The 20,716-nt window shown below is 42.9% G+C and overlaps 1 non-coding gene and 1 pseudogene across 1 annotated transcript; one reads left to right on the top strand and one right to left on the bottom strand.

The window, feature by feature from the left end:
- Positions 1-11,685: 11,685 nt before the first annotated feature.
- Positions 11,686-11,790, bottom strand: LOC130889258 (U6 spliceosomal RNA). The gene has a single exon (XR_009058526.1). It is a non-coding gene; the product is annotated as a U6 spliceosomal RNA (small nuclear RNA).
- A 5,883-nt stretch (positions 11,791-17,673) lies between these two features.
- On the top strand, positions 17,674-17,866 carry LOC130889197 (cytochrome c oxidase subunit 7C, mitochondrial-like; annotated as a pseudogene).
- The last annotated feature ends 2,850 nt before the right edge of the window (positions 17,867-20,716 follow it).

The raw sequence follows: 20,716 nt of genomic DNA, 5'->3' as shown, positions 1-20,716 counted from the left end.
TCAGTTTAAGCTAGTTTGACTCAAAGACCCTGCCTTTATCTCCTGCACATTGAGATTACAGGAAGCCGCAGTGCAGCCCAGCTTTTCTGTGCCTGCTAGAGACTGGAACTACAGACCTCACACTTGATCCATTGAGCTATCTTCCACTGGGAGTATTTTGTGAAGTAGCTTTTCAGACTTTTCTATACACATATCCATATGATTTCCTAATATTGAATATATATTACATAATATAAAATAATAATAATAATAAAGGCACCTATCACAAAATTTCATACTTTTTGCTTATCTTCCATACTTTCCATATCAACAAATATTCTTTTACAATATCATCTTTAGTGGTGGAATAGAGAAAGGTGTCATGGGTACAGAGGTATCATACAATATTTAAGCAATATCTACATTGAGCAAGCTGTTTTCAATAACCCAGATTTATACATAGCTTGGCTGGGAGAAAGTAGAAGGAGGGAAGTGAGGGGAAACTGTGGTTGTTATATAAAGTGAAAAAATAATTAAAATTTAAATAAATAAATAGCATGGCCATAGACACCATCATCTACATAATTGTCACTTTAGGATTAGTAGTTGCTTTCTGGCAAATTACCAGACATAAAAATATTGATTAAAGGAGGCACCTGTTTTGAAAATGCCTTTGAAATGCAGAGGTGGGAATACTATCTGAGGATATCTGTTGCTAGGAGTGATATTTGAGATTTTGAGAAACTTGGGGGAAAATAATGACCAAAAAAGATGTTACAGTTGTCTTGGTTTCTGCGGATAATGAGACAGCCAAAGGACTATTTGGTTTTGCGGTCAGGTGAGTCTGTCCATGAAAGATACACCTCAAAGCTAAGGACTAACATTGTGTCCACTAGTGGCTGAAAGAACATAGGCATGCCAGGAATGTGGAAGGCACTTCAGTGCAATGGCACTGTTCTGAGCCACCCAGGACATGAGAAATCCTTCCCCATGGGATCCCAACAGTAACTGTCTTCCCAGTTCATCTTTCTTTCTCATTGATGAGTACAAGTTATTTAAGAGTCAAATACCACAAACCAGGAAAAATCTCACAAGCTAAGTAAACTCAATTGAACATTTCTTTCCCTCTCTCTCTCTCTCTCTCTCTCTCTCTCTCTCTCTCTCTCTCTCTCTCACACACACACACACACACACACACACACACACATACACACACGTTACTCAGCATTTCCAAAAAGCCAGTGTGTGTGTTGCATAAGAGAGCTTCAGTGACAAGTGAAGACATAAAGGAGCACTCTGATCTCTAGGGCTGCATGTGATGAGCTTACCCATGGGGAAAGCCGGAAAAAACAAAAACTCAAGTCTTCTGACATCCGTAAGAGAAGTGAGCCCACAGGACACACTCCTGTCCTGGAATCCGACAGAATCTCAACTTGTTGAAGCAGAGATCTCCATGGAAACTATTGCCGTGGAAACCATTGCCATGGTAGAGAAACCGCAACTAGAATGGACGCATTGCTGAAGACTCAGTGGCATAGGCTGGAGGTTGTCTGGAGACTCGGTAGGGGCAAAGGGCTGGTGAGTTGTACTCACAGGAACACAACCTACTTCCACAATAAACGTCAAGAGGAAATCTTGTGTTTTCAAGCCAGGGCACAGGAAAAGAAACCATTCTGGATGCATCCAAAGGTTCTGTTTTAGCAAGGGCCCCCCTCAGAGGATACTACCAAAACAGGGGTCAATGGACCTGTGTGAAGAGAACCCTCAGGCTACGATGCTGGCATCTAAGTAGGAGAAAGAGACGCACAGCCCCAGCCTCCTCCAGCCTTCTGCTTTGGAAAAGAACCATCTAACCCAGATTTATAGCCATCCTGCCTCATTTGGAGGCTGAAGACTGAGAACCATTTGTCAAGATCTCAGTCCAGAGGCCCAGCCTCTCTAAAAGGCAGGCTTATTCACAGACATGCCGATCCTCTCTTACCGCCACACTCCTAATTAAGACCTAAAGTGCCAACGTATGGCAGTGACGATCGCCCAGTACAGCATGTTCAGCTATAAAGAATAAAAGGCATAAGGCGTGCCAAATGGTAAAGCGTGATTTGAAGAGACTGCAAGTATCAGAACCAGACAGAGCAGGGAGGGTGGATCTATTAGACCAGGAGTGTAAGACAACTAAAATTACTGTGCTAAGGACAATAATGGATAAAGCAGACAGCATACAGACCTAACTGGGCAGTGCAGACAGGGAAATGGAAAACTCAGGGAAGAGTCAAGCACAAATTCCCAATTGAAAAAGACAAAGGAAAAGAGATCACAGTGACAGAAAGGGATAGTATTGCTGATGGACTTACTAGTTGACTGGGCAGAGCTGAGCAGTCTCTGAATTTGAGGACATCACTAGAAATTCCAATACGAAAAAGACATAGAACACAAAGACTAAACAACTTAACAGAATGTCCAAGGAATGTAGGAAGACTCTGAATGATGTAATACACACCTAATTGCGGTACCAAAGAAAAAGAGACAAGGGACCAAAAGTAATATTTGAAGCAACGATGACAGAGATTCATCAGATTATGCATCAGAGTTGCAAGATGATGCACCAAATATTACCAGATTGTACATCAAATGCCATGACTTGGTACAATTTATATTGAAAACGGACTTGCTTATGGGAAATAAGGTACAAAGCTCTAGGACATAAATCTTGTAAACTTGGAGAACCCAACCCCCACCCAAACCTAACCAAACTGCAGAGACAAGCGGTATTCAGAGAATGAGGAGGAAAGCATCCCTGCCTCACCTCTAAGAGCATAACAAAGGCAGGAGGTTAAGAGCATTGCCTGTTCTTCCAAAGGTCCTGAGTTCAATTCCCAGCAACCACATGGTGGCTCACAACCATCTGTAAGGAGGTCTGGTGCCCTCTTCTGGCCTTCAGACATACACACAGACAGAATATTGTATACATAATAAATAAATAAATATTTAAAAAAAAAAAAAAAAAACAAAGGCAGGAGCCTATCAACACCTCCCTCCATGTACCCGAGAAATGGAGGGAACTACTTAGAGCATGGTGAGTGAGAAGCAGCTCTAGCCGAGAATTCGGTATCATCCAAAATTATCTCTTAAGAAAGCAGCAAGAAATGAAGGCCTCATGAGTAAACAAAAAAAAAATCAAAGACGTGTGCACCTGACTCAAGAAATATTCTATGAAGTTCTTTGGAAGCCAGGGACATAGTTGAGCTGCTGAAGTGTCACCTTGTCTGCAAGAAGCCCTAGGTTCAGTCCCCGCATGACCTCTGTGTATAGGTGCTGCATATCTGTATGAGCAGCACTTGGGAAGAGAAGATAGGGGTAGGAAACTCAAGGTCATCCCCCGTAATGTCAGCAACTTGGAGGCTAGCCTGGGATCTCCCATATTGGGGGAGGTGTTGGGATAGAAGAAAAAGAAATATGTTAGAAATGTATAGATAGAGAAAGGAAGAGCATGAGGAAGGGTGAAGTGAGTGCAAACCCAAAACTCATTTTCTATTTTACCCTTTAAAAATTGATTTTACCGTTTCTAATTGTTTTAATAGATAACCATTTGAATTGTAACAAATACATATTTGATTGTGTGTATGTCAAATACATATGCTTACAGCTACAGAACGCTTATGCATAAGTAAAACGAACTAAAAATAATTGAAGGACAGAGGGAAGAATTAGTATCCCTTGGTTATTACTAGGTCATCAAATATCATGATGTGGTACTGTCTTATTTAAAAATGGACTTGCTTACTTGGAAATGTATATTGTGCACTCCAGAGCACACATTTAAAGGGTGTATGGACAACATGCCTAAAATGATGTGCTAAGAAACGAGAGAAAATACATGTATGTAAAATGTTCAGTTAAACCAGTACAGGGTGTGGTAGTGCACACTGGTAATTCCAGCTCTCAGAGAAAGAGGAAGGAGTATTGCGGCGGCTTCTGCCTAACATGATCTATGTGGCAAGTTCTAGGTCACTTTGAGGATATGTTTCCAAAGAGGGGAAAAAACAAAAAACAAAACCACTAACAATAAAAGCATTTTAAATCCACAATCAATGAAGTGAAAGTTAAAAGTAGGAACAAAATATGGGCAACCAGCCAAAAACAGTAACGAAGATGGTAAATGCGGACTCAGATTTGTCAACAATGATTTGGGCTGTCAGTGTTCTGACCATACCCATTAAAATACTGGCAAGTGCAGCGGGAAAGGAGCACATGCATTTGCAAGGAAATGGTGGTGGAGGGGGTAGGGGAGAAATCAGGGTGGAGTAAAAAAGGGTGGACTTGAGCAAAAACATGTTCTATGCATGCACAGGATTCTCAAATAGAACAGGGCAACCTGTCACACTATATGTTGTCTACAAGAAGTTCAGTTGCCATACTAAAATCATATGCAGATTAAAGGAAATAAATAGGAAACTGCATACCACGCTAGCTAACACTTTCAAAGGAAAGCATGAACGGTTATATTCACTTCAGAATAATTGAATGTGGGGTGGGGGGATTATTCCCAACCTATATAAGGATGCCACAAGGACAAAAGCTATAGGTTAATAGTTCTCAGAAGCAGAGGTGTAAAAATCCTTAAACTATTAGCAAAGCAAATGAGATGATGTATGACGAGTTCTGCACCTCAGCAGAGTCTCAGAAAGGCCATCTCAGCTGCCCAAGGTGGGGTCACTGTCCCTACCAGCAGCAGGCTAATCCCAGACTAAAGAGAAAAAGGATCACATGGTCATAAACACAAGAAATGGTGTAGAAGTTCCTTCTGTTTGTGTGTTGCTTTCATTGGTTAATAAATAAAGAAACTGCCTTGGCCGAGCTGATAGGGCAGAACTTACGTAGGTGGAGAAGACAGAACTGAATTCTGGGGGTAAGAAAGCAGAGTCAGAGACGCCATGGATCTACAGCTGGAGGTAGATGTGCTGAAACTTTTCTGGTAGGCCACGACCTCGTGGTGATACACAGATTGATAGAAATGGGTTAAATCAATATGTAAGAGTTAGCCAATAAGAAGTTAGAGCTAATGGCCAAGCAGTGTTTTAATTAATACAGTTTCTGTGTGGTTATTTTGGGTGTAAGCTACCTGGACAGCCGGGAAAAACAAGCCACCTCTCCCTGTAACACACATTATTGATATAAAATACAAACAATTTTTAAAACAAAAATATTTCACACTGTCAATAATAGCAGGAACTTCCTCACCTTGATAAACAGTATCAACTACAGATACAGTGGAAAGGTAGTTATGGGAGGGACTGAAGGAGAGGAGTCAATATATTAAAAATACGTTGTAAGAAATCCTCAAAGAATAAAATGTTGTTAAAAAACACTACAGCAAACATCAAGGTCAGCAGTGAGAAACTAGAAGCTTCCCCACGCTGTCCATAAGCAAAGGCAAGAAGTTCGCAGCTCCCTTTTCTTCTCGGCATTGTACTGGGGTTCTAGGAAATGCACTAGGACCGGCAAAGCAGTAAAGGGTACAGGGACCCAAAAGGAGAAGCAGCAGTTCACAAATGACATAGATTCCACACGGAGAATTCAGGGCATGGGGTACTGTAATTCAGTGGAAGAGGCTTGTCTATGTGTATAAGACTGCGGATTCCACCCCCAACACAAGCTAATGAAACAAACTAAACACAACAAAAGGGAGGAAGGAGGAGGGAGGAGGAGATGGGGAGAAAGAGGGGAAGGAAAACAGGGTGGGGCAAGGAAATGATAATTCCAGAAAGGGATTTTCTGGAATGTTAATAACCCTAAAATATCCCAGTATTAATAATGAGGTCATATCAGTCCATCAAGCATCTTCTAAAACTGGCGCTTCCTAATTGACACCAGCTAAAAGAGCAAGGCAAGGCAACAACTGAGGTATTTCTTAGATGATCAGACGGAATTTTCTGAGTAACTTATTGTACTTAAGGCTGCAGCTTGTGGTAGCTGAGACCGTGAGAAATGCCAAGGATAGGTTAGGTATTTGTGGTGTTTTGGATAAGAACGGCCCCCATAGGCTCGTGTATTTGAATACTTAGTCACTAGGTGATGGAACTATTTGGTAGGATTAGAAGGATTAGGAGGCATGACTTTGTTAGAATAGGTGTGTACTTGTCGGAGGAAGTGTGTCTGTCACTGGGGATTGGCTTTGAGATTTCAAAAGCCATGCCGGGCCCAGGTTCCCCAATCAGGGTGTAACTCTGTTACTGCTCCAGCTCCAAGCTTCCCGCCATGATGATAGCAGACTAAATCTCTAGACTGTAAACAAGCCCCAATAAATGGTTTCTTTAAGAGCTGCGTTGGTCATGGTCTCTTCACAACAACAGAAGAGCAGCTAAGTATCATTAGCAGTACCCTCAAGTGCAGCTTATTAGCTAAGGGATAGTCACTGAGGCCGAAATAAACAACAGGAAGATTCAGGTCCTAACGTTGGAGAAGCAGGGCTTCGATCCTGGGCACTCGATATCTGGGTCCCCGTGTTTAAGCCTTCGCTACAAGAGTAACCACAGCAGAATGAGCTCAGCAACCTGCAACACCCGTCTGTCACGCTAAGTAAAGTTGTTTGTTTCAATGACCATAGTGAAGTGGTCCCTGTGAAGGGTGTTACCGTGAATGGTGGGTTCCGGAAATGCCGACCTAGAAAAGCAGTTGTACGTAAGGCTTTGATGACGCCTATGTGTACAAAAGGATTTCCTGAAGGACCGAAACCCGTGAGCGTGTTCAGCTCCTATAACCTCTGTTCACAACTGATTCCCACTGTAAGTACTCAAACTACTTAGAAAAATGCAGAAACTTACAATGTGATGAACTGATTCCTTTGAGTTGCTCTGAAAACAAAATAAAGGAAAAGAATATACAATTGTTTTTTATGCTTTGCATTTTACACTTAAATATGTGGCCAATTTTGAGTTTCTTTTTACCTTTGTTTCTCTTTTCCTGTATCCTGGCTTCCGTTTGCAGCCTTGGCAAGCCAAGTGGTTACTGTGTTGCCAAGGTTGGCCTTGAACCCGTGGCCATCCACCTACCTCAGTCTCCCAAGTTCTAAGACCAGAGCCATGAGGCAGCACACCAGCTTAGGAAGTTCTTTATTTTGGCAAAAGTGTAGCCAGCCCCTCCCAGTTCTTAGAAACAAGAATATTGTTTTCGGATGCATAACCTATGAGGTGGAGAAGGTCCGGTGGGTGAGGAGCAGGAACACAGGAAGACAACTGGAAAACCAGGTAGGGTCATTTCCTGGGGTGTTGGGAGGGGGCTAGCAGAGGCGGGGGTACGTGATTTTGTATATCAAAACTCCTGAGTTCTAGTCTAGCCTTCCAGACCTGCCCAAACCCCTTTTGAGTTGACAAGGATGAATAATGTCAGATACTGACTTTTTTTTCGAGTTTTATAGAAATTCCTGCCTAACAATTGTATCCCACTGAGCCCTTAACTAGGCTGTGCGTGTTTCCACTTGATTGCGATTGCATTCTGGGTCGCTTCTCAGCACTCTAGGTTACAGCTATTCACAGGACACCTGAGTAACTGTGAGGTGATGAAGTGTGGCACCTCACATGATACACGGCTTTTAAAATAGACAGCGTGACATAATGCGACAGCTATGACCCACGTTGTACTGGAAAATTTCTCTGGAGGAAAAATGAAGATGGCGGAAAGAAAGCCAGTTTAGAATCTAGGCTGATGAGCTGGGTCAAGAAGAGCAAGGTAAAGGAAGTTTTCCGTACTTCATTCCTCCACCTCTCTCCCAACACCCCCCACTCCTGCCGCCATCCCTGCGAAGCAGTTCTGAAGCCCTGCAGTGTTTTGTAAGGTGCCACAGGAGAGAAACAATGCAAGACAAAACGTTAGGGTTTGCTAAAGATACTAGAGCACCCAGGAAAGCTTGGTGAAAAATTAGACCACTCTCTTGACATTCATTTATCCTCCATTTCCAGAGCCTTCCAGGTCCATCTCAAATGTTTAAGGATGTCACCCCTTTTCAGGATGACTGGTAAGGTTCTATGGGGGTCCCACCAGCAATTTGGTTGTCCTGCTCATCCCCTCTCCTACCAGTAGGTGTCAGCACTAACCCTTTCATTCATTGTAGCGTTTGCCAGAGCAAGCTGAACTCAGGTTATTTGCCCAACAGCCACAGCATAAGGACAGTGTATCTAAAATGCTATTTCTAGGATATAGGCAATTAGACGAGTAACATAAAAATCCGACGAATCTCTTGGTAATTAAGAGACTGGAGAAACTGCCCGCATTTGGAGATGGTGAGATGCAAAGTTGAAACCTTGCTCACTTAGAGTAATTTTCTGTGTTTCTGAAGAAAGTAAGTGCTTGTTGTTAGACACGAAAATTCTTATTTTATTAAATGAAATGTACATCTCAAGCCACGATAGCTTTTTAAAAAAAAATTTACATTGGTTTATTTATTTGTGTGTAGGTCAGAGAACAACTTGCTGAATAAAATCCCATTCCCTGGACAGGCCACAATCTATCTTTGGTTGCTTCCAAGTTCTGGATCATGAATAAAACTGCTATCCGCATCCATGCGTGGGCATAAATTTCCAAGTCCTTTGAGCAAACACAAAAGCATGATTGTTGTAAAGTGCGGGCGTGTTTGTTGGAAGCTGCCAAACGTTTAGTCCGCCCACAATGGATGAAAGGCGCTGCTCTTATCTCTAGTGTCGAGTAATGGGTTTGTACTTGGCCGTTCTCACAGACGTGCCCTAGGATTGCGCTGTTGATTTGATTTGCATTTCCTTAGTGTCAAATCGCATAGCATCTCTGTTCATGTGCTTGTTTTTCATCTGAATATCCTCTTGGGCGAACTGTTAAAGTCTGCCTACATTTTAATTGTGTTGTTCATTTTCTTACTTTTGACTTTTAAGAGCTCTTAATGCAGTCATGCCAATAAGATAGACATCTTTAGTGCCCACCTCCTCCCACAAGGACAGCTAAAGCAAAGAATAAATTCTCACATTCAGACAAGCCAAATAAAGGACGGTGTCTGTGACCATCAGACGACTGGACCCACCTTGGACACTGACAGGTCTCTGTAGTCCTCACAGGCAGCTGGCCCAGTAGAGAAAGCTGGCTGGAATCTGACAGACCCACTGTCCCCAGAGGAGGAGTTGGTTGGTGTGCCCTGCTTCCCGTGAACAGAGTGGTAACTCTGCTGTGGTATCATGGAACCAGAACCACAGTAAATGAGCCCTCTTCTGGAGACAGGAGCCATGGCACGCCTTCACCTTTAAACCGTGCCACCATGGAAACACCCCCACCTGGTGGCCCACCATTCCCACCACCAAACCACTACTTCATCACATTGCTGGTGACTAAATTGCACAGTTGCGCACCTGCCCCTCCCAGCCACTCTCACTCCTCCCTCGCCTTAGATACAGCAGTGCCAAGCACCCAAAGTCTCCGGCAGTAATAGTGGACCTACTTGCTTTGTGTAACTCTGCCGCAGTTCCTTCGCCTAAGCGAACACCCTATCGCTAAGCAACTAGGTCTGGGTTGTTATGTATTCTTCATGACTTCATGAACTGACCTCCCTCGTCCTAGTTCAATGCTGGCTTCACACCTAACTTTTCTTGTTCAGAATTTGCCTTGTCTGAAATTAATACAGAGGTGTAGAAAGATCTCCTAAAAATTTTGTCTCCATTTATTCTTTCTCTGACTTCCCTTATCTATATCCAGTGTATGGCTTATGTGCTTTTCTTTCTTCCTTTCTCTTTTTTCCCTCTTGGTTTTTGAGACAGGATCTCTCTCCATAGCCCTGGCTATGGCTGGGAGAGCTTCCTCTTCTGATCACCACTGGTTGTCCACACACCACTGTTGAGATGGCATTATCTTCACCCCACTGTCTATACAAGTCTGACGGCTTCCTATGGCTTTTATATCACAGTATTGGATGTGAACCAAATTGTGTTACTCTGGGTTATTACCACTTTCCTTAGATGAGAATCAAAGCCTTAATTTTTTATAATGTGTATGAGTGTCTTACCTGGATGTGTGTCTGTGTACCACATGCCTGCCTGGTGCCCACGGGGGGTCAGAGGAGTCATGTGATTTTCTGGAACTGTATTTACAGATCTTTGTTAGCCACCATGTGGCTGCTGGGAAGCAAACCTGGGTTCTCTGGAAGAGCAGCTGGGGCTTTAACCACAGCCATCTCTCCAGCCCCCAAACAATACCTTTCACAGGAACGCTTGTAAAGTCTCTCCATAGGTGCATGCTCTCTGGTTACAGGTTATCTGTGCTGTGCCCATGCCTTCCCACTGGCACAGAGGGACTTTACCATGTGTGGCATGTGTATGCATTTCCTTCAGACTTCAGGAGACATTTAGCAGCCAGTTCTGGATCATAACAATCTACTTACTGCAGTGATTCTTAAACTCTGTTACCACGGTGGTCTCACCGTGGTGAGTCTTACACCCCGTTACCACGGTGCTCTCACCTCGGTGAGTCTTACATTCCGTTACCATGGTGGTCTCACCTCGGTGAGTCTTACATTCCGTTACCATGGTGGTCTCACCTCGGTGAGTCTTACACTTCATTACCACGGTGGTCTCACTCGCTCCCTGGCTCCCTAGGAAGGACCACTGCTCCCACCCAGAACTTGACATCCTTTTGTCCTGGGAACTGAAGTCATCTTCCTTCCCTCCACCATGTGGCTTCTCTACAGGAAAGCAATCTTCTTCAAGCCACCTGGCCCTTTCTCAGCTCCATTCTCTAACTCCCATTAGCCCACAGCATATCTCACCTTTTGTATTTCTGTTTTGTTGACTTCTCTGATTTCTGTTTATTTCCAATGCCGTATTTTTTATTCTTGTTTTTTCTGTGTGATCATTTCATACAGCGTGCCACTACGTGACCTTGAACCCATGATCCTCTTGCCTCAGCCTCTCAGGGAGTGAGTGCTTGGATTATAAGCATTAACCACCATGCTTGCCTTTTGGTACAGGGGTGGGGGTTTGCAGGTGTTAAAGCTAACTTTCTCTTTGAGAAAAAAAGGGAATAGTAGCACAGACCAAAATAGCAATTATAAAGCAAATACATATAATATATGTATAAAATATATTCCAAATATTACTCCCTACCCACATATTCTAGGTTCCTTTGTCAAAGATGACAATCAGCTAATTATTTTTGTCTCCTTAGTGGACTTGTCAAATATCAGCTTAGAATAGTTAATTTTTTTTCTATTTATTTATTATGTATACAATATTCTGGCTGCATGTGTGCCTATACGCCAGAAGAGGGCACCAGATCTGATTACAGATGGCTGTGAGCCACCACGTGGTTGCTGGGAATTGAACTCAGGACCTCTGGAAGGAAAGTCAGTGCTCTTAACCTCTGAGCCATCTCTCCAGCCCTAGAATAGTTATTAAATAAAATGAAGTTTCTTTGTTTTTCGAGACAGGGTTTCTCTGTGTAACAGTCCTAGCTGTCCTGGAATTCATTTTGTAGACCAGGTTGGCCTCGAACTCACTGAGATCTGCTTGCCTCTGCCTCCCAAGTGCTGAAATCAAAGGTGTGAAATGAAGTTTTAGTAAAGTAAAAAGCAGCTTAGAAAACCAGTACATTTCCCCGTTTTCTTACACACTCATTCTTTTCTTAATAGTTATTAGAGGACTTTGTTTTCTTGGTGTCCTCCATCCCCTGTGGCTTTGCACTCTTTCTGCCTCTTCTGTGGGAACTATGTATTGCTTTGCAGACTTGTGTCCATCCATGTGGAGAGGCCAGGCTAATCTTCTCTGTATTCTTCCAGTCTTAGCATATGGGCTGCTGAAGTAGCACAAAACAGGCTCTCTAGATAAACGTGATTGAGGCACATATGACCTCACAGAAGAGAGGGAGCATGCGCAGGGTCTGCATGGGTCTGCATCGCATGGGGTCCTAGAGCTGGAAAGAGTGGGCACATGCCCTCATCTCTAGTCCAGAAGCTATCTCCAGCTGATAACCACCTACAAATGAAAATTTAGTTCCCTCCTACGGACTCCTACTAAGGAAACAAACTGCTCTTAAGGGTAGGCTGCATGCCCAGCATAGATGGTCAGAAGAAAATGAAATCAGTGGCATCTTTGGAGGTTCCTTACCTCATAAAATTATGTCAGGACTCTTTCTTTAACACAAAACAAAAAAAGTGTATTATTTTTATTTTTTATTCTTATTTTATTTTACTCACATATTTTTTCTTCTCTCTTTTTACCCCACAGGTCCCTTGCTTATTATGGCTTCCGGTTTAGTGTTTTTATGAGATTCCTAAGTGTTTCTTGTGCCTCCTCAGTTCTTTTCCTTCTGTTTGTTTGCTTTGTCTAATTCTGATGTGTTGGTTTTGTTTTATCATATTAGGTTTTATTATAATCCCACGGAAGCCTGATTGTTTTCTAGTGAGAGACAGAAAGGGGATAGATGAGTATGGAAGAGAGGCTGGGAGGAACTGGGAGGAGTAAAGGGAAAGGAACTAGAATCCGAATACAGTGTGAGAAAAAATTTCAATAAAAGGAAAATGGCAAAAAATAATTACTAGTTAAGACTCAAAGTTTGTTGCTCACAGAATTTTAGAGTGATGCTGGCTTACCACAGCTGCATGAAACTCTCCTCAGAGTGTCTCTACAGCCCTTCATTCTGATTCCATTTTGTCCAGACATCTAGCTAACACAGGACTCTGGAACCAGTCTTTCAAGGAGCTTCATATTGTCTAACTCTGCAATCCACATCTCTGCCTCTGCACACCACAGTAGGCTGCATGTTGTTTTAAAAGCCGACTTACTCTTGACTACTGTAGTGGTTTAAAAGAAAACGGCTCCCAAAGGGAGTGTCATTATTAGGAGGTGTGGCCTTGTTTGAGGAAGTGCATCACTGTGGGGGCGGTCTTTGAGTTCTCCTCTGCTCAAGCTATGCCCAATGACACAGTTAACTTCCTGTTGCCTGTGGATCAAGATGTAGAACTCTCAGCTCTTTCTCCACCACCGTGTCTGCTTGCATGGCACCATGTCCTTCCATGGCGATAATGGGCTAAACCTCTGCATTGTAAGCTACTTGGTTAAATGTTTAACTTAACTCCTTTTTAAGAGTACCCATTTTAAGAGTTGCCATGTCTCTTCACAGCATTAGAAGCCCCAACTAAGATAACTACTTACATGGCATGTAAGTTATACCTGAAATGTCTTTCCCAATAAATGCTTTCCTGTGATGAGGTCAGCTGGCAACTGTTCACTAACCTGGCCTCAGTCTACCCAATCACGTTGTTCAGCTAACTTTCACAGTCTTTTAGTGATCTCACTCTGTTTGTCTTTGGACATTTTATTACTTGTTTTGTAACTCCACCCACTGAAATAGTAGCACGCCTGTCAAACAAATTGAAAGTAAAAAAAAAAAAAAAGCCATAAGTACACATTCAGTGTTCATTGTTAAATCTCCCAGCAAACTGGGTCAGAAACGCCACACACACTCCAGTAAAATTTTCACATCTCGGCTACTGTGACATAACAAGAAATAGTTTGGATCTTTGTCCCCATGTACTCTCCATATCCCTTTTCTGGAGTATAGCTCCCCACACATGAACGTTTGGAAATGAGAAGCATCTTTATGTACAGCAAAGACGTGACTGACAGCGAGGGTCCTAGATGGTTAACAGGTGTGTGGTTCAAGTGGGAACTCCCCCCATAGGCTGCTGGATCCCAGTTGGTGATGCTGTTTGGGGAGACAAAGGAGGTGTGGCCTTGCTGGCGGACATGTCACTGGACAGAGGCTCTGGGAGTTTAAAGACAAGTGCCATTTCGAGTTTCCTCTCTTTGCTTCGTGTTGCTGTGCAGGATATGACGTCTCAGCCTCTGTTCCAGGTGCCATGCCTGCCTGCTGCCAGGCTTCCCTGCAATGATAGCGATGAATTCCTGGAAGCCCAGATTACCCCTTCCTTTTATAAGGTTGCCTTGGTGGTGTTGTTTTATCACAGTGATGGAAAAATAACTAAGCCACCAGGGAACCAATTATTGGTTAGAGATTCCCTGACCTGAAGGAGCTGAGGGTTAATGAATAACTATTGATCATCATCTGTGATTTGATTAAGCTTTATTATGCATTGGTGCCTCTGCAAATACCCCAAGACTTTGTGCCCATTTCCCCATATCTTACCATTGGCGTCTCTATCTGAATGCTATATCCCTTTGTAATAAATGGGTAGACGTAAGTAAACTGTTAAGTTCTGTGGGCCATTCTAGAAACCGTCTGCACCTGAAGCAGGGATCATGAGAAGTTCTAACATATAGCTGGTTGGTCAGAAGTTCTGAATCCCAAAATAGCAATTAGCATTTGACATATGTAATAGCCTTGAACCCTTAAACTCTGGGGTCTGACTCTAACTCCAGTTGATAGTGCCGGAATCTAATTGAATTATATGACATGCTGCTAGAGGTGAGCCAAAGACGGGCCTCCTGTGTAGGGACACCACCCCTGCACCACATGGCCTCAGAACAGATGTGCTAAGTGGCAAGGAGCGTGCGTGAGACAAGGAAAAGGTTCTTTCTTTTTACTACTACAGGTAGTTGGCTTCTAGCAACCAGTCTGGGCTTACACGATGAACTACTCTTACTATTATTTGGTGATATCTTGATGGTCCCAGAAGGAATGAGATAAATACCACTTGGTATTAGGTAAAGGAAGATAAGGCGAATTCGAAGGAAGCCAGAATGTTCTAGCAGTCCCTGTGAATGGCCAGATCCTCTCTCAGTAGCTAGTGATTATACTTTGGTGGTTTCCACTTCTTAGCACAGAGGATTTGCTCCCTGACCTGTTCAGCTAAGCTTAAGTTCACTTTCTCTGCTGTGCTTCGGGAACACATGTGGTTAATTGCTTCTAGCTATTCTTAGGGTCCAGGTAGTCTGTCTTGACAAGATGCCTTTGCCGTCACTCAATTCACAGCTAATTGGGAGCCTTTCATTTATAGCCAATTATAACAGTTAATCAAGCTTCAATAACTTGATTTTTCAAAAACCTTTTTTTATAGGATGAATAGGAAGTCAATTTAATAAAAGAAACAGTGTCTTCTTTCTCTCCTATTAGCTACAGCTTCATTTTAGAAGAGACTCTGAAATATGAAAACTGCTTATTTTCTTGTTTTGTGAATTTGCAAAGAGCTTTTCAAATTCCTTAAGTGATTCTCTTCTGAGCCATTTTAGGCTGTTCATTTAAATTTCACAGATATTCATTGAATCCCACTGTAGACTCCTAGCAGGGACTTCACTAAGAGTAGAGCATGCCGTTTCTGACATTGAGCTGATTAAGTCATGAAGCAGGAGATCATCTACATAATTATTATAGGGAACAGGATCTATTAATACTTTTAAAATACGGCATCTACTGCAGGAAACACAACGCTAAGGGAAGAGTTACAGTTGGCTGGAGAGCATGTAGGGTAGATTAGATTCGGGGAGGAAGGCAGAAGAAAAGGGAAGACTTCTCACAGGAAGAGATAAGTATGAGGGCCGAGAGAGCAGTTTAGGTAGACAGAACAATGCTGGCAAAGGAGTGGGGTGGGGTAGGGTAGATCCCTTGGGGGACCTGGCTCAGCTGGGCATTGCACCATATGGAGGAAAATGACTGAGCCTGCCCTTTGGCTTCCGTCATGAGCACACATTGCGTTCATGCCAATCAGCATGTGCTTGACGCTCCAGTCTGTATGGAGCCACAGGGACCTTCTGCACAGTGACGCTATTGTCAGCATGGTGCTCAGAGAAACTCTTGGGTGGCATTGCTTATGAGGATGGTTTCAGGTTGTCATCACGTACAAGGACTTTAGCGCAGCTGAGCAGGTGGCCGGCTATGGGCCAAATGAAGCCCTTCTAAGAGGGAGGAATGGTGTCTACATTTTAAGTGGCTGACATTTTCAAAAGAAGAATAATATTTTGTGACATTTAAAAATGATATGATACTCAAATAACAGCACATGAAGCAAATATTGAGCCCCTGCTGTATGCCAAGCCCAATGTTAGGCATCTGGGACATAAAACAGGATATCTGCTACTCCGGCCTGTGTTCACTCTTATGGAGAAGGATGTCTCTATTTTTTTCTTATCTGCCCTGGTTTTTCTCCTATGCTGAGGGAAATTATTGTTAGACTCAATTGTAATGATCTTGCATTGGAGTTGATATATGCTAAATCAAGTCGATCTTCCTCCGGCACAACAGTCCTGTAACCCCTCCCTCTCCCTATCAGCTGGAGTTGGATGTGAACCAGCTAAGATTATTGTTGACTTTAGGGAGGGAAACCAGGCAATCGTATCTCTGGTAACAACTGATCTAATTTGTCCAAATTCGTCTACAGACTTTAGTCATGGAAAATGTGGAGAATCTCTCCTAAGTACAGACAGACTGCCAATAGCAGCTGCCTACTCTCTACAAATTCTAATGGGTTCTCTGTAAGGGAGCCCCAAACACATATTGTAAACACACAAGGTAAGAAGTCACATAAAGACATCTTCAAAGTCTTGAATAAACTTTACAGAGAACCCTTTCTGCATAAAACTGTTTTCAGATGGACTCCAAATTATACTTACTTACTTTTCATTGATTTTAAGTGATCAAACAAAGTAATGGTATTCATGATATCATCTACATGTATATAAGTAACGTTTGGTAGAAGTACTCCTTATTTTTAGTCTAGAGATATTTTCTATTATGTTTTCTTCCTTGATTTAAATATGAAGTTAGAGAAAAAATGAATCATGCAAGGTAGAAATGAACCTAAGAACAATTGTCTGCCATCGTCCAATACAGTGAGACTCAGTGTGGTGATAAATTTAGATCATGGCTGTGATGCCTTTGGGAGGAGGCCTGGGACCCTCCTGAGAGAGGTGTGCACCACAGAGAGAGAAGGACTTGACGTGGGTGTGGATGATCTCATCTACATGGGGTGGGCAGAGTGAGGGGAGAGGAAAAGCTGAGCGTTGAAGGGAAGAAATCACATATTTCAGGTCAGAAAAGGGAGGAATTACTAAATCGTGGCCCGAGAAGGCACTGTGGGGTCAGAGGGAAGCTGAGAACTTGACATGCTGCTAAGGTCAGCAGGAGGGAACACTGAAGGGCAAGTCCCTGATCTCAAGAGTCTCTCCTGAGATCTGATGTAGGGGAAACCTGAGAAGCATTTTCTGGATTAGCAATGAGGAATGAAGAGGTCACGCTTCCAAACCAGGTTCCCACTGGCATGCTCACGCAGCCAGAATGCGGTGAGCAGGAAGTAAGGAAGTGGATGGCCAGGACACGTGGTGTCAGGGAAAGCTGTGAGCTTCCCACATACCTATTATGTCGCAGGAGTGAGAGAGAAATTGGCGAGATGTCAAGTTTTGCCCTCACGAGAGCCTAAGAAGGTGGTAGCAAGGTGAACTGAAGGCCGCTGGGATTTTCAGAGGAATAAATGCAAGGATGATTTAAAAAAAAAAAAAAAAAAAGCTAGAAAGTACCTAGTTAGAGCTATAGCTGGGATACCATGTGCTTTTATCTGAATTTAGAAAAATTAGCAAGATTAGATAGTTAAGGCACTCAAGGAAGGAAATTCTGGAAGTAGGAATTTTGAGGAGGACACTTCCTGACATGGCGTGCTTCCTTGTTATTTAAAGATCTCCTGGTCCATGTTTTTCTGTCTTCCACCTCTGTGCCCTTCTCTGAGCTTCCCGCGGTGCCATGTTGGGCCACAGTGTTTAGAGGTTCACCACCTCTGTGGTTCATCACAGCCACTACGATGAGGGTCCGGGGAAGAATTTGCCATTTTCAGTGGAAAACAAGTGGCGGTTACTGCCGATGATGACTGTGTACTTTGGATCTGGATTTGCTGCTCCTTTCTTCACTGTTAAGGCACCAGTTTCTTAAAAAATGAGGATATTTAATTCATCCCTTTAACAGAATGAAATTTGTTTAGGAGATGTGAACTGAAAATTGGATTAAACTCTTGAACTCTTATTACTAAATAAAATTGTAAATAAACGTGTGACAAAAAAAATGATCTTCTGGTCCATCTGGTCTTCAGAGCCCTTCCCAGCAACACAGTACAAACCCATCACTCACAGTCTCTTCTTTACACAGCTGAACATTTGGAAATGCGTCCACTCAGGAATACCTAGCTCATTAAAATTCCTTTTGGGTCAGCTTTGTAAAGTCTTAGCATTTACTTCAACCTGTACTAAGTTGCTGTCTTAGGGTTTCTATTGTTGTGAAGAAACACTATGGCCATAGCAACTCTTATGAAGGAAAACATTTGATTGGGGCTGGCTGATAGTTTCTTAAATTTAATCCATCATCATCATGGTGGCAAGCATGGCAACATGCAGACAGACATGATGCTAGAGAAGTAGCTGAGAGTTCTATATCTTGATTCACAGGCAACAAGAAGTAGGCTGTGTCCCACACTGGGGGTAGCTTGAGCATATGAGACCTTAAAGCCGGCCTCTGTAGTGACATGCTTCCTTCAACAAGACCACGTCAACTCCAACAAGTACATGCTTACTAATAGTGTCACTCCCCATAGGCCAAGCATTCAAACATGTAAGGCTGTTGGGGCCATTCAAACCAACAGTGCTGCATTTCTGCATAAATATCCACAGAGGCAGAGACATGGGCAGGAAATATGGACTACTGCCAAGCCTAGATGTGCAACATACACAAGGTGGGTCTTTGGTTTTGTCCATAGGTGTACCTTGTTTTTTTTTTTTTTAATATCATTCAGTTTCTAGCCTTTTAAACATTTCATATATGTTTTGAAACCTATTGTTAGCCCTCTCTTTTAAGTTTATTATTTCACAATAGGACCTTGAAGAAAACTAATTTTATTTTTGAAAATAATCTATGAAAATATCAATAAAGAAGAAAATGACATGGGCATATGTGTGTGTGTGTGTGTGTGTGATTCCTGATTGCCCATCAGAACATGGTTTTACATACATACACATAAAAGTACTCTATCCGCTGGGTGAGGAGGCACACGCTTTTAATCCCAGTACTTGGGTGTCAGAAGCAAGTATATCTCTGTGAGGCCCAATCTATAGAGAGAGCTTCAGGACAGCCAGGGCTATATAAAGAAACCCTTTCTTGCTGGGTCACTCTTCTCTGTCTCTTCAGTCCCCCTGGACTGGTTTTTCTCTACCCATTGGGTCCTGCTTGCTAATTCCCACAGTCGCTTATGAAATAATCACTCTGAGGCTTATCAGTTACAATTATTTGGTCAATGTCTTAGGCTTCTTACTGGCTATCTATAAGTATAAAATTAACTCACTTCTATAGTTTATAATTTACCACGAGGCTTGAGACTTGTTACCTTACATCTTGCTTCTCTGGCGTCTGGCTACATGGCGTCTCCCTGACTCTGCCTTCTCTTTCTCTCTGTATCTTTGTTTGGACTTCCCACCTATCCTTACTCTGCTGAGCCATTTACCAAAACAGCTTTATTCATCAACCAGTAAAAGCAACACATATGCAGAAGGACGTCCCACACCAACCCTGTCTGTGTGGTCTGTGACTTCTGAAGAAGCTTTTTGAATAGTTTGTTTTTTTGGTCTGCTGTAATGAAATATCCCTGACTATGTAGATTACAAACAAGAAAAAGAGGCTGTGAAGTCCACGGTCAGGGTTCTGACATCTTCAGTGTCTGGTGAGGGCTCACCTCTTAAATAAAGATGTCTTCCCTGCCCTGCCTTGGCCGAAGGAGCATGCTGGCTCCCTAGCATCTCAAATAAGCCATTTACCTCTTAACTCCTAATTGTCTAATATCCCCACCATGAGGGTCAGGATTTCAACATATAACCTTCAGAGTATACAAACATTCCATCTGCCATATTCTTCTTGTGACCCCCAAACTCCTGTCTTTGTCCCAGTATCCTCAAAAGTATTAAGCCATACCAGCGTCAGCTCAAAAGTCGAAGTTCACTGTCTCTAATTTCACCTGAATTAGATGTGAGTGAGACAAAATGGAGGCTGGATTGGTTTTACGTCAAAGCGCCTTTCTGTTATGAGCATGTGAAATCAGACACATTGCGTATTTCTAAAACACAGCAATGGGAAAGGCGGAGGACAGAAAGTCCCGTTCCAAACAAGAGACAAGGCAAAGAAGAAACAATGGGCCCGGTCTCCCGGAGACCAAACCTCACAGTTGGAGAACGATCTTCTTTAGCTCTGTGTTCTGCCTTCCAGGCCCCCTGGACCTGTGATGCCTCCTTCCACATGACCTTGGCAGCTGCCCTTCCGCTGCAGCAGGATCTGGTCCTCCTGGTGTAGCCCCACACCAGGGCTTCACGCCATAGTCTAAGAGTTCCTTAGGAACGCGCTCATTCGCCATTGGTTTTGTCTAGAATCTCTGGAGCGGTATCATTCCTAAGGTTGCAATCATCCCAATAGCAGATTCTTTCTGGGACTTTACACTCAGGACTTAGGATGAGCAGCCCCAGTGTTTTCTGAACTGTCCTGAGGTCATTCTGTGTCTTGCTACATCGTTGCATATGTTTGATGAATGACAAATATTGGAAGGTCACGTGACCATACCAACTCTTTCAAACAGGCTTTCTCCTTGCCCAACTCTTCTGCTTCCCCATTAATAACATGTCTGTTCTCAAATCTTTTTGTTTAACTTCTTAAATATTCTGCTATCATGGAGAGGACCAAGGCATTCCTTCAACACTTAGCCATTCCCTCAACCAAATATCCAATTTAATGGTTCAGAAATTCTACCTTCTATAAA

Source organism: Chionomys nivalis, chromosome 17 (assembly GCF_950005125.1).
Source record: "Chionomys nivalis chromosome 17, mChiNiv1.1, whole genome shotgun sequence".
NCBI classification, from domain to species: Eukaryota; Metazoa; Chordata; class Mammalia; order Rodentia; family Cricetidae; genus Chionomys; species Chionomys nivalis.
The sequence above is the reverse complement of the archived record's forward strand: the minus strand, read 5'-3'. Positions and strand labels throughout refer to the sequence as shown.